The sequence below is a fragment of the Coenobita brevimanus genome, chromosome 15, assembly GCF_032717465.1.
Source record: "Coenobita brevimanus isolate Jiangsu-jjx chromosome 15, ASM3271746v2, whole genome shotgun sequence".
In the NCBI taxonomy this organism is placed as follows: Eukaryota; Metazoa; Arthropoda; class Malacostraca; order Decapoda; family Coenobitidae; genus Coenobita; species Coenobita brevimanus.
The window spans coordinates 31,841,145-31,855,231 of NC_136968.1; positions in this window are offsets into that span (position 1 = coordinate 31,841,145).

Here is a 14,087-nt window from a genome sequence, read left to right on the forward strand (position 1 = left end):
ATACTTCTTTACACCTGAGTGAACTTGGGAATGCTGGATCACATCACTTTTCCTAACAAACAGCTTTCCACACTCTTCACACTTAAATTTCTTCACTCCCGAATGTACAAGTGAGTGTTTGGTGAGGTCCTGTTGTAGTGCAAATAATTTACCACATTCTATGCACTCATGTTCCTTCACTTCATTGTGCAGTTTGGTATGGTGAGCTAATCCACTCTTGGTTGTAAATAGCTTATTACATTCAGCACATTTAAACTGTTTTATTCCAGAATGAATTAGTGAGTGCTGAGTGAGATGAATTTTCTGACCAAACAATTTACCACACACATCACATCTGAACTCCCTCACTCCTGAATGAGTCAGTGAGTGTCTGTTGAGGTGGCATTTTTGACTAAACATTTTGCCACATTCATTACATGAAAAATTTTTCACTTCTGAATGAGTTACAGTGTGAAGAGCAAGAGTGCTCTTATAAGCAAATTGCTTACCACAGTCCAAACATTCAAACTTTTTACTTTTAACTGCAGCTGTAACTGAGTCTTTTATCATCTCATGCATCAACCTACATGCTTCTTCGCTAACCTCACATTCTAATTTCACCACTGGTTCTTTCTTGATTGCTTCCATTATGGCATTTGGGCTCTCTTAACAGCTGCCAAACTCATCCTGTTCTGCACTCTGCTTCACTTCTCTTCTGGCTTTTCTGTCTATCATCAAAATCATCACTAGCCAATGCCTGTTTCATAAGAGAATTGCTTCCATTAAGAATGCCTTATCTCAATTCATTTGCTAGTCACTACCATGGACAAGAGCAACCCTCTAGTTTCTACACATAACACATGCATACAACAACATATTACAGTATTTTCAAAGATATCAAAGTAAGAAATCTAAATTCAACCCTTACCATATACATACTATTCACATTTTTTCATAAAAAATTAACATACAACAAAATCTGCAGGTTCAATTTCTGAAGAATGTGGTGCTTTCAGAATCATATTTCCTCTGTACAACAAAACAATATGCAACTTCATTCTTGTGTACCGATAGTCATTCATCACTGTGGCAGATCTCTGATGTCCACACTGTTGATGTTTCTACTTTATTGACTTCAATTGTGGACCTAGAACATGTGCTGCCATTAGATCAGCAGCTCTGTGAACCAGACAACATTGTAGAGAACTCTGTATACACAGAACCAGGAGGGCCAGCACGGGCATTTGAGTCATGATACAACCATTACCGTACAGTGTAGCTGGGGTCAGCAGGGTCCACATCACCTCCACTGATACACTCACTGCCAGACCAGAAGGGGTCAGCTGCCACGTATTTAATGCACATGCTCTCCTGCTGTTACCTCACCACTGGTCTGAAACATAACAAATACTGTACAAACCTATACATTAATGAACAAAAAAAAAAAAACATGCCAACCCTTTCACTCCCAAAACATGGACTAACCCAACTGATTTTTTTTTTCTTTTTTTTTTTTAACCCGCCCCGTCCCGACGACGTATGGGTACGTCACCACGATTTGCATTTGCCAGTCCCGGCGACGTACCAGTACGTCGTGCAATTGCAAGGTACCTAATTTGCACAATTTTCAATTTTCGCACGTGATTTTTCGTATGTATACACGGGACACCTTCCTCTATTCCTGTACAAGATACCAAGCAGGGACAATGCCTTACACTGCATAACCTCCCCCCTCCCCCCCTCATGCCACTGTCTTGGCAAAGGACCTGTTACCAGTGACCTGGCTAGTAAAGTTATTCAGGGCCAGAGTGATTCCCCAATCGATGACAATGTGGAGGACAATGTTTACATAGCATTAGAAGAAGAAACAGCCAGAAATAATGATCAGGTAGTGTGGCAAAAATAGGTCAGGTATGGTGATTAGTTAGTGAGTGAAACAATGCTTATAATGCCATTATTACTGCTTGAAAACCAATATACTGTCATACTACATATACATTCGTACCAAGTAAATAAATAAATACCGTTTATGAGTGGATAAAATAGTTACCCTCCCATAGAACTCGTTTTCTTTGGTGCCAGCATGTCAGAAAACCCACTCAGGTAAGGAGGAACTCCTACCTGGATTGGGCACTTTAAACCTCAGGTGAGCGATTTCTCTATGAATTTTCGATGTTTCTCACCAAAAGCGAAGGTTTTAGCCAAAAAAAAAAAAAATCGAAAATACCTCGGGACTGGGGGATGTCGGAGGTGCGGAAAACCTCGGGACGTGACGGGTTAAATGCAAGGAAGAAGGAACCAAAGGCTAGAAACCTGCAAGATTGTTCTCTCCAAGAAATAAAAACATAATAACAGAGCCAAATTCAAGATCGGCTCATTTCGAGATCCCGGGACACTTGCGTTTAAAAGACTGGAGGTCATAGGCAGAAGGAAATACAGAGAGAGGAAGACAGTTCCAGAGTTAACTTATTGCATACATGTAGGACTAGGAGTAATGGTTAACTCTTGCATTAGAGAGATGGACAGATAAGGGATGAGAGTTTGTTGCCAGATAGCTGGAGTAAACAGAGTAGAATGCATGCATTTATCAACATGTCGTCTTGATTGACAGGCCGAGACAGATGATCACCAACATCTGTACAGAAGAATAAGTAGATGACCTCTAACACTTGTACAGAAGAGTAGGCAGTAAACTCTAGAGAAATGTGTTTTATATCAGATATCACAGGAACCATGCAGACACCAGGAAATTCTAAGTTCAGACATTCATTACAGGCAATGGCGAGGTCTCTCGAACTTTCAGGCATTTGATGAAGCTGTAAAACACTAGGCTCTGCCTTTATAGGTCTGATATATGAGGTGCTACCCAAAAGTTCCAGTAATTTGAACTGAGGGACCCAACCATTTGCAGTTTTGCCTTTTGCCACTAGGAGGAGTCAGCAGCACCCCTTGTGCGTCAGTGTGGCCCCAGCCATGTCTGTGGGCAGACATGTTGTTGAGCTACACTTACTATTGTAATGTAGCGTGTAGGTGGTTTGGCGGTTTTGCAATGGCAGACAATTGGTGCAGCAATGTCAAGTCAATGTTGATCATTTTCTTCGATATCCAAGGGATTGTTCACAAGGAATTCATCCCACCTGGTCAATCTGTCAGCGGAAAGTTTTACTGTGACGTTTTGCAGCGTCTGAGGGAGAACATCTGCCGCAAACATCCAGAACAGTGGAAGAACAAGAACTAGGTCTTGCATCATGACAGTGCCCCCGCCTACAGATCAATTGTTGTCCGGCAGTTCCTGTCTTCCACTAACAAGGTACCGGTAGTCATTCCCTACCCATCCCTTTCACCTGACCTAGCCTCCAGTGACTTTTTCCTGTTTCCCAAGCTGAAATTATGACTGAAAGGACGTCAATTTGACTCAACTGAGGAGATCCAGACAGAACCACAGATGGTGCTCAAGACCATCATGCCTGAAGCCTTCCAAGGATGCATGGACTCATGGCAAAAATGTTGGGACCACTGTATACATGCCCAAGGGGACTACTTCGAAGGCAACAATGAGAACTAGGAGGTAAGGTAACTTATTTTCCTACAATATTCAAATTACTGGAACTTTTGGGTATCCCCTCGTATCGCTGAACACCATAAAATCCCAGAAGTGATAACACAATGGGTAATCCTAATTTCCTTATGGGTTTTCTCCACTGACAAAAAGCTGAGTGAAAAATAAAGTGGTAAGAGTATGTTTTTCCACAGCTGATACAGAGCACCAGAAAGAATGACTGCAACTCACTCTACTAATGTAGCACACAAGAGCAATGAGTTGTATACCTTAAAGCTCAAATGAAGTTTTCGTAGGGCTGCTCAAATCAATATACAAAACAATGAAATGGCTTGAGATGCAAAGAAACATGATGATGAAGAAAAATCAAATACATGTAAGTGTAAAAAAGAGACAGACAGACAGACAGACAGAACTGGGATGTGTACCATTGAAAAATAATGACAATGACGATGATGAGAAATGGGATAAGTTTAAGAAAATAATTATGAAGAACTGGGATGTCACTACAACAAAAATAAATCAAGATGAAAAGAAATGGGATGAGTGTCAAAAAAGACTAGGCTAATGATAATGAGAAATGGGATGTGTAAAAAAAAGAAAAAAAAAAAAAAGACAATGATAAAGAGAAATAGGACAAGTATTTAGATATATACATATATGACAATGATGAAAGAGAAATGGTATGTAAAAAAAAAAAAAAAAAAAAAAAAAAAAAAAAAGAGTAAAAGAATAATTCCTGGAAAAAGAAATACCACAAACCTTGCATGAGACATGAATCTGAAGGAAAAAAAAACTTGGTATGAGTTAACTGGAGCTCCTCTTCACATTACAGCTTTCTTCACTGTCTTCAACACCTCAGTCCTCCTCGTGTTAACTTGTGTGTGACTCATTCTCCAGTCCTTGAAGGAGGGAAGGTGAAAATTAATAATCTATATTCTGTTCATTTTAACTAGGCATAACACTGCCATCTCTCCAATGTGAGGTAACAATAGATTAACACTTGAATATGGTGGCAGTCATGAGGAAGTACCACAGAAAGAATGTTAAGCCACAGTATTGCCTTTCTAGAGCACTGAGCTACACAATTTTTTTTTTTTCCATGTCCCCTTTTTTCATTAAGAGCTAAGGTGTTGCCCCTGGATAGGGGACTTAGGGTTTGCAGCATGTAGCACTTAATGTCCGAATGCCCTTCCTGATGTCTACCAATGACCCTTGGGTGAACTTGAACCTCCGACCCTTTGGTCAGAGAGCTCTAACCCACTGAGCCATGACTGCTACACCAGCTAGGTGGCAGGAAAGAGCTACCTCTCCCGGCAAGGCAGCTTACCCGGGTGCAGCGCAAACTCACGACTCTTGGGTCTCAAGTCAGATGCTCTACCACTGAGCCACCATGCCCCTGAAGTCATGAAATGACAGAAGTCATGAAATATATTGTAAAATGGAGAAAAATTCTAAAATAGTTAAAATGAATGAATTATAAGTTCACACCAGTAAGATTATGGCTGTATTCCCTGTATGGTACCATATTTGACAACTACTGTACCCACTACTGAAGCCAACCAAGGTACTGTGACTAAGTAACTTTATGGCCTATATTCCCAAGGATGGACTACATAATATGCTGCTGGTAACAATGCACTGTGAAAAGGATGTACAATCACGTTACTGCCTACTGGACAATATATCCCGTTTTACAGATAAACCTGTTAGCCTCCTGCACCTGGTGACAGTTTCTTAGTATCCTTACTGTTTACTGATCTTAAAATAGGTCTCTCATATTGACAGAGTTTATCAAGACTATATCTAACCCGTATGGTAAGAAAATCTCTCCTATGCTGAATAAAATCGTCTGGAAATGGCACAAATAAAATTCTTAAAATATCCCTTGGCTCCAAGGATTATAGGGTATAGGGCTCCATATAAATACATTTCCTACATACACTAATGGCCGCCTTTATGTAGGTAGCATTGCGATGGCAGCATCAACGTCGTCAGTTACACTTCAATGACCAACATAATTTAAAGCATACACGAAAACCATTACTGAAAATTAAAATTAAAACAAAAAATTATACCCCAAACTCCGAGTCAACTGGAGCTTTGCTAAGCCCTAGAGACCGCTACTGAAGTACTTATTACATCACACATACAAAGAGATTACCTGGCACTTGACACTTACGTGCCTATTCTTGTCTTGCAATAACCAACTACTTGTAATAATACAGTGTTGTTATTATGACAGGTGGGTGACTTTCCCTTCTGCCGCCGCCTTCAGCTCAGCGTTACAACTCTTGAAGATTACCCGCCCGATGGGGCTATTTTTTAAGGCATGACGATATCGAGTGTTTTCTATCTGTTTATATCTACTGGTGGATGGGGGCTCCTATCATCCACTCAGTGTAGAGTGATGCCATATGAGCTCTACACTGAGTGACAAGCCAAATGGCATCCTGTACCCAAGAAACCGTTTACTACGCTGGGTGGTAACCATATAACCGGGGTTTCTGGCATGGTTAAGTGTTCCCCAGATTCCCTTATCCAAAATCACTTAATCATGGCAGTCGTTTCAGAGAGTCTCAGGGGGCCCAATACCAGCCCAGGGCCCAAACCAAATTGCCAGATTCGCATAGCCATGTGGAATGTGAGAAGTGTGAATGACGAGAGCAAAAGGGTGGAAGTGGTAAATGTGTTCAAGAGTGCGAGATATGCCGTGATGGCATTGTGTGTGAAATACCCGCGCAGCGGGGTTGAACCAGACTCCACCACCCCAGGAGGAGAGTACAAGGGGGTGATATCCACCCCACCAGGAGATGACAGGGAGGCTGGCTAACCTGACATACCTTCCAGGCAAGAGCGACTTGTCTCCCTCGCGAACAGACGCCCCTCTTCCCCACAGCCAGACTACCCGGCGGTGTACAGGATAAGTACACTACTGTACACTCCAGCAGAGGGAACACTCACCTGAATCGGGGTGGGACTTGCAGTGGCAAGATCCCAAGCAAACCCTTGGATGCCGAATCCCCTGGATCGGCCTCCTTTTCAACAGAGGACTCAGGAAGAGCCTCAAGGGTTGCTATTCCCCCAAAGGAGCAGCAGCACAGTATCACCCGTCGGTTATACTGTAGGTGGAAGGACTGTCAGTCAGCCACTCTCTGCCAACCACCTTCAGGAGCCGACACATCCACCAGATGACCCTCGCCGGAGCTCCCAAGGAGGAAGGCAGGCCCTGGGGTACACTCTGTCAGAGGTACCACGCAGGACGAAGCATCGCCATCCCCCAGTGCTGTCTCCAGGACAGGAGTCCCAGACCCTACGGCGGGAGTGCAGCCTCCGTCGGAGCTGTGGCAATAGCAGGGCGTATCCGTCGGGTGCCTTCTCCCTGTTGCCAGAGTCTGTAGTGCCCAGAGGAGCCTCCCCCGACTCCTCTTGCCCTCCTGTCCCCTGTAGGAGCCCAGGCAGTGCCCAATGGGGCTGCCTGACGGAGGGAAAGTCCCCTGGACCTCCCTCATCTACCCTGGACTGGAGTCCCGGCTGGGCCTCCCTGCCCCGCCAAGTAGTAGAGTCGGCCCTCGGTCACTCTCCCCCCACCCATCCCCAGGCTTCTGTAGAGGAAGGTGCCTCTTGCCCCGCCCACCCCTGGTGGCAGAGCGAGGTGCCCCTCTCCCCACCTCTCTCCTCGAGAGGGTGGTTTCTGCTCCCTTTCAGGAACCCCACCAGAGACCAGAGTGGGCGTGATGTTCCCGAGGCCCGGTGTTCTGTCCCTGCAGCCCTGCCCTCCCCAGATCCTGTTGGACTCATCCAGGCTGAAAGGACGCAGCTCACCCCTGCCGGCCTTGTCGGGGATCGCAGTCCCCGGAGTCAGCGGGCCTTCCCCAACACCTGCTGCAGTAGCCGAGCCTCCCCCAGTGATGGTGGCTGCAGGCCATCCATGACAGCCACCTCTGCAGGACGAGATGGCAGGTCAACCAGGCGCCACCATCCCCACAGCTGCCCCCAGTCCCGGGCCGCCCCAGGTCCGCTCCCAGGACCCCGACATCGACTAAGGTCCAGCACAGAGCTGCACGCCTCCTGGCCCTCTTCAGCCCTAGCCCAGAGAGCCCTGCATCCTGCTGGGCCATTGTGGCTAGGGAGCCGCCCAGCACACCACCCGCCCACTCCTCCAGGACTTGTGGTGACCACACAGACCCTCCTCTGTACTACTCACCAGATGGCCCACCTCCCATGTCCGGCCAGCACCTGAGGCTCCCAGTGTAGGCCCTCCTACCCCGTGGTCCGTGCCCTCCACTCTGCTGGTATCATGAGTATGAGACCCTATGGTTGTGCCCTCCCCAGTGTTGGAGAATTCCGCCAGTGAATTAGCCCCTGCAACTGCCCTCTATACCGTGGTGCCTCCACCCCCCCAGTGTTGATCAGTCTTACCCCTGTGAACTAGTCTCTCCCCCTCCCCTAATGGACTCGGTGCCCCCCCCCCCAGTGTGCCATAGTGAACTCTACCACTTGCAATCACACGCGCAGAGTGTACTATGCCCATCCACGGGTCAGCCCCCTCCAAATGTGAAAACCCTCCCCCAGTGTTACCCCACAGAACATTATACATCAGTGCAACCCTCCCTTGTGCAGCCCACCACCAGGCCCCAAGTCCCTGTCCCGAGTAATCCGTCCCACCCTAGACTCACTATTACCCCCCCTCCCTCCCCCCCCTGGACAGATGCAAGGTATTATATCCTCTCGTCCTATGTAACGTGCACATAGTATAAGGTTAGCTAGGGTATCGTCCATGTCACGCGGATGTATTTCACCAGCTAGGAATCCATCTATGTCGCGCGAACACCTAGACTTAATGGCTTGAGTATATATTACCGTCTATGTTACGCGTCTGCCATACTGGATATACTGCACTATACTGTCTGTGTTTACTGAGCATAATGTGCCTGGTGTATCTGTGAGATTTGCCTGTGACACTGTGTGGACATTACTCTATACCAGGGAAGGTATAACACCGTGTAAAGGTCAGGCTTGCTGAACTAGGTGGAAAGTGATTGTTGTAAACACCATGTTGAGTCACTGTATGTTCCTCAGTTTTGTTCACATAATGTGTGTGTATTTGTCTTTTGATAATATATAAGTGTGCCTTTTGACCAGTGGTGTTTGTGTTTTCCATCCTTGTCTGTACTGACCCGGTCAGAAACAAAGAACCAAGAACCACACCGTGTCTGTGACCGAGAAGTCGGGACTCAGAACGTGCTGCATGACAGTGTGAAACGAAGATCAAAGGGTGCGAAGTGGAGGAGTGGGAGGGTGTGAAATGTGTAAGATCGGGAATGAATGGGCATGGAATATGCAAGGAAGAAGTTGCTTTGTTGATGAATGAGGTGTGGCAGAGTGGAATGAGAGACTACAAATGTGTTAGCTCAAGGTGTATGTATGTCAAGTTCAAGTCTGGGAAGGTGAAAGTGGCAGTTATTGTAGCTTATGCACCGTGTGAGGACAGGAGAGAGAAAGACAGATTTAGGGATGAACTGGATGAAGTAGTGGGAGAAATTCCCAGGAGCTACAAGATGATCGTAATGGGGGATATGAATGGAAGAGTAGGCACTGGTCCTGAGGATGACATAATGGGTTGTTATGGAGTACCAGGAGAAAATGATAATGGGAAGCAACGTGCATTTGTAACTCGTATTTCAAACACAAAGATGCACATAAATATACGTGATATAGAGGGAACGGGAACCATGTCGAAAGAAGCATGCTCGTGTAGAGGTCGATGATGGGAATGGTTGCTGAAACGAGGGCTGGGAGAGGACGATGTGGAGGTCTGTCAGATCATATGATTGTGGTATGCAAGATCAAGCTGAGAGGAGTGAGGTGGATCAGGAGAGAGAGGAGCAGTCAGGGAGAAAGACTGAAAGTTGAGAAGCTGAGGATCAAAGAAGTGGCAGATGATAACAGGACCAAAGTAGAGGAGGAGTTAGAATCAGTGAACTGGAATGAAATGGATCTGGACAGCCTGTGGAATGCATGTAGGAATTGCTTAGTTAGGAATGCTAAAGTGGTGTGTGGTGTAGCAAGAGTAACAACAAAGAGGAAAGGTACGGCATGTTGGGATGAGGAGGTTAAGAGAGGGTGGAGGAAAAGAGGAAGAAATGGATAAAGTGGTTACTGGGTAGGGGTTCAGCTGAATTAAGAACTAGGTATAATGAAAGCAAGAAACATGTAAAAAGACTAGTGACGCGGAAAAAGAAGGAGGTAAATAATGATCTAGGAAGAAAAATGAAAGCGAACTACTCTGAAAATAGGAAGTTATTCTGGAAAGAGGTGCGGAAATGTAGAAATGAAAGCGAAAGGAAATGTGATGGTGTGAAGGATGCAGGTGGTAGATTAGTAATCCATGGAGAGAAAGTAAGGACCAGATGGAAAGAACATTTTGAAAGCCTGATGAATGGGAATAGAGAGAGCAGAGCGGCTGTAAACGTGATTGGTTTGGGGGTGTGCAGAGAAGGAATGCAGTGCCACTGCCAGGAGATGTGACACTCGCACGGTTGAAGAGTGCTGTGAAGCGGCTGAAAAATGGGAAAGCAGCTGGGGCTGATGAGGTGTATGCAGAGATGCTTAAGTGTAGTGGAGAGAGAGGAATGAAGTGCTTGTTGGAGATATGTAAGAAGACATAGATGGGTGAAACTGTGCCTGCAGAGTGGAAAAAGGTTGTGACTGTACCCCTGTACAAAAATAAAGGTGAGCGAAGTGACTGCAAGAATTATCGTGGCATAAGTTTATTGAGTGTGGTAGGGAGGGTATATGGAAGAATTATTAGAGAGAATGTAAGAGAGATGTCAGAAGTCCTAGTGAGTGATGAACAGGGTGGCTTTAGGAGTGGCAGAGGATGTGTGGATCAACTATTTGCAGTGAGACAGATAGCAGAGAAGGCTTGTGAGAAGGACCATAAGGTGTTTATGGCATTCATGGATCTGGAAAAACCATAAGACAAAGTAGACAGAGAGGGATTGTGGAAAGTTTTGCACAAGTACGATGTAGATGGTAAGCTGCTAGGTGCTGTCAAGAGATTTTATGATGGTAGCGAAGCATGGGTAAGGGTTAATGGGCTGCTATAGGTGAATGGTTCACGGTCGGTGTGGGCGTGCGATAAGGTTGTGTGATGTCCCCATGGTTGTTCAATATATATATGGATGGGGTGATGAGAGAAGTAAAGACACGAGTAATGGAGAGAGGGATGGCGTTGGGAATGAGTGGTAATGGATGGAATATCTCAAATTTGTTGTATGTTGGTGATGCAGTACTGCTTGCAAATACCGGACAAGAACTTGGTAGGCTAGTGCAGAGTTTTGCTGATGTCTGTGAGCGCCGTGCCTTGAGAGTAAATGCAGAAAAGAGTAAAGTGATGGTTATTGAGAGAGAAGGTGACTCCCAGTGTGGTGTTACAGTGAATGGAGAGAGACTGGAATTGGTGAGAGAGTTCAAATACCTGGGTACAGTGAAAGAAAAGAGAGGAAAATGTGCAAATTAAAAGTGGAAAGTAGAATGACACAAGGAAGAAAAGTAGCTGGTGCAATGAAGGCCTTGATAAGAAACAGAGGCTTGAGTGTTGCAGCTGCACGAGGCTTACATAAGGGAGTGTTAGTGCCAACTTTAACATATGGATGTGAGACTATGGTGTGGCATGAAAATGAAAAGTCAAGAGAAGGAAATGTGGAGATGGGACTGCTGAGGAATGTATGTGGAGTACAGAGGGTGGATAAGATACGAAATTATGTGAGTCGTGAAAGGTGTGGAGTGAGGAAGTCGGTGGACACCAGCTAGAATCGAAGAGAGTGTACTGAGATGGTATGGTCATGTAGAGAGAATGGATAACAATAGAGTGGTGAAAAAGGTATATCTGAGCGAATTTGAAGAAGGGAGGAGGCGAGATAGGCCAAAGAGAAGGTGGAGAGATATGGTGGATGAGTGTGTGAGGATGTGAGGTTTGGAAGTCGGTGAGGCTAGGGAACTGACAAGAGATCGAGCTAGGTAGATGAATGTTGTGAGGAGAAGTGCATGATCAGGGATTTTGGCACCCCTTTTTAACGTGGCAGCGTCCAGATTGACTCAATCGGATACGTTTATGTGAAGCTACAGAACGTGGTGAATGTTTTTGGAGTATCTGACGGAGCCAGGATTTCGGGGGCTTAAATGATGAGTGAATGGAATTGTGGCCCATTGGACTGGGCAAATTTGGGCTGTCTGGACATTGCTACTCCTCACCCTGCCCTTGGGTGGGAAACGAGGTCCGGGATGATGGTGATAATGATGATATATCTGCTGGCAGACTCCTACCTGTTTGTCTTACTGTCTGTTATGCTGCGTGTTGTAGGGTCGATTTCTCGTCCTCAGAACACGAGCTACTGAGCTGGGGTTTTCTTTTGAGACTGGGTCTAGAATACACAAGAGGAACAGGACGTAAAAACTCGTTTTTTTTTTTTTTTATGCTAGGAAGAAGGGACCAAAGGCCACGAGCCCGCAATACTGTTCCTTCCAAGAGAAAAACAAAATACAAGAGAGAGCCAATTTTAAGATCCGATCATTTCGAGATGCCTAGACACACTGTGTTTGGAAGACTGGAGATCATAGCTAGCAGGAAATACAGACAGAGGGAGACAGTTCCAGAGTTGACCTGTTGCATAAATGAAGGACTGGGAGTAACGGTTAACTCTTGCATTAGAAAGTTGGACAGAAAAGGGATAAGAGTTTGTTGCTAGACGGCTGCTACGCGCCCGTCATAGAGGTGGAGGGATGCAAGTAGACAGTTCAGAGGAGCAGTGACCATAGACGTAGCGATAGAAAAGAGATAAAGATGCAACAGTGCGGCGAAGAGACACAAGTTGAAGGAAGCCCAGTAAGAGGAAAAGAGTTAATGAGATGAAAAGCCTTTGACTCCACCCTATTGAGAAGAGCTGTATGTGGGAAGCCTCCCCACACGTGATAGTTGTACTCTACACAGGGGCGAATAAAACCCGTGCATAGAGTCAACAACTGTGCAGGGGTAAAGAAGAAAAGGAGTCGGCCTAGCACACCTAATCTCTTGGAAGCAGATTTTACAAGAGATGTAATACGATCTTTCCAAGACAAGTCCCGAGTAAATGAAACCCCAAGCAAGTTCAAGGATGATTCAGGATTAAGATGAGTATTATTAAACATTAGTGCGTACTCCCGTGGAAGATTTTGTCGGGTTCATAGGTGTAAGAACTGAGTCTTCGATGCATCAAAAACAACAAGATTATTTTTACCCAGTCAGAAATACGAGCCAAGTCAGACATTAGGTGTGCCATAGCCTCATCCCTTGTTTGTTGAAATAACTGCTGAGATGGACGTTGCGGGAACCGAATGGAAAGGTGAAGGGTGGAGTCTTCAGCGTACAAGTGGATAGGGTTAGATGTACAGCTTAGAAGGTCATTGATGAATAAGAGAAAGTGAGGTGGTGATAGGACAGAACCCTAAGGAACACCAGTGTTTATAGATCTAGGAGAAGAACGATGCCCGTCTACAACAGCGGCTATGGAAAGACCAGAAAGGAAGCTATAGATGAAGGCACAGATAGAAGGATAGAAACCGTAAGAGGGCAGTTTGGAAATTAAAGATTTATGCCAGACTCGATCGAAAGCCTTTGAGATGTCAAGTGCAATGGCAAAGCTTTCGCCAAAGTCCCGAAAGGAGGATGACCAGGAGTCTGAATGGTAAGTGAGAAGATCGCCAGTGGAGTGTCCCTGACGGAACCCATACTGACGATCAGAAAGAAGGTTGTGATAGGAAAAATGCTTTAAATTTTTTCTATTAAGAATTGACTCAAAAACTTTTAAGATACAGAATGTTATAGCAATTGGACGATAATTTGAGGGTTGATCAACCTTACACATATATTACCTTAATTACAACTTGGAACAGATTACAATATTAATATTATACACTGAGCAGGGCAGGGGACACAATAGGACTAGTAGACTCTGGCCCGGACTGCTGTGGTCTTGGGCTACTTACAGGTGTTGTCTGGGTGTGGGAGGAATCTCGTCAGGTGTGCCCTCCCGCAGGAGGCACAGGACTACTGCCGAGGGCTGGGGCGTCCGGAGTGGGCCGCTGGTCGGCGTGGAGGGAGGCCCATCCCTAGTGGGGCCTCGGTGGGGAAGGCAGCCTCTGGACTGGGGCCGAACAGGGCGAGTAGGCGGGCTAGCCTTTGCCTACTCCTGGAGGAGAACTGCTTGCTGGTGGGTCTGGGGAGGTCACGCCCCGAGAAGTCTGGGGGTGCCCCTGGGTGCTTGGGGGCTGCGGTCTTTCTTGGGTCAAGTCGCCGTCAGGAGTGGCCTGTGGTGTCCCTTCCCCATGGAGTCCAACAGCGAGGAGCATTACCTGGGTGCTGGCTGCAGGGCACTGACTCCCAGGCTCACAACATGACCTTGCCAGAGCTCCACCAGCTGTAACTCCTCCTGTGAACTGCACCTGTGGGGAGAGAGAGAAGGGTGCCCCACTCGGCCTGTGGGTGGGTGGTGAAGCGAACAAGGGA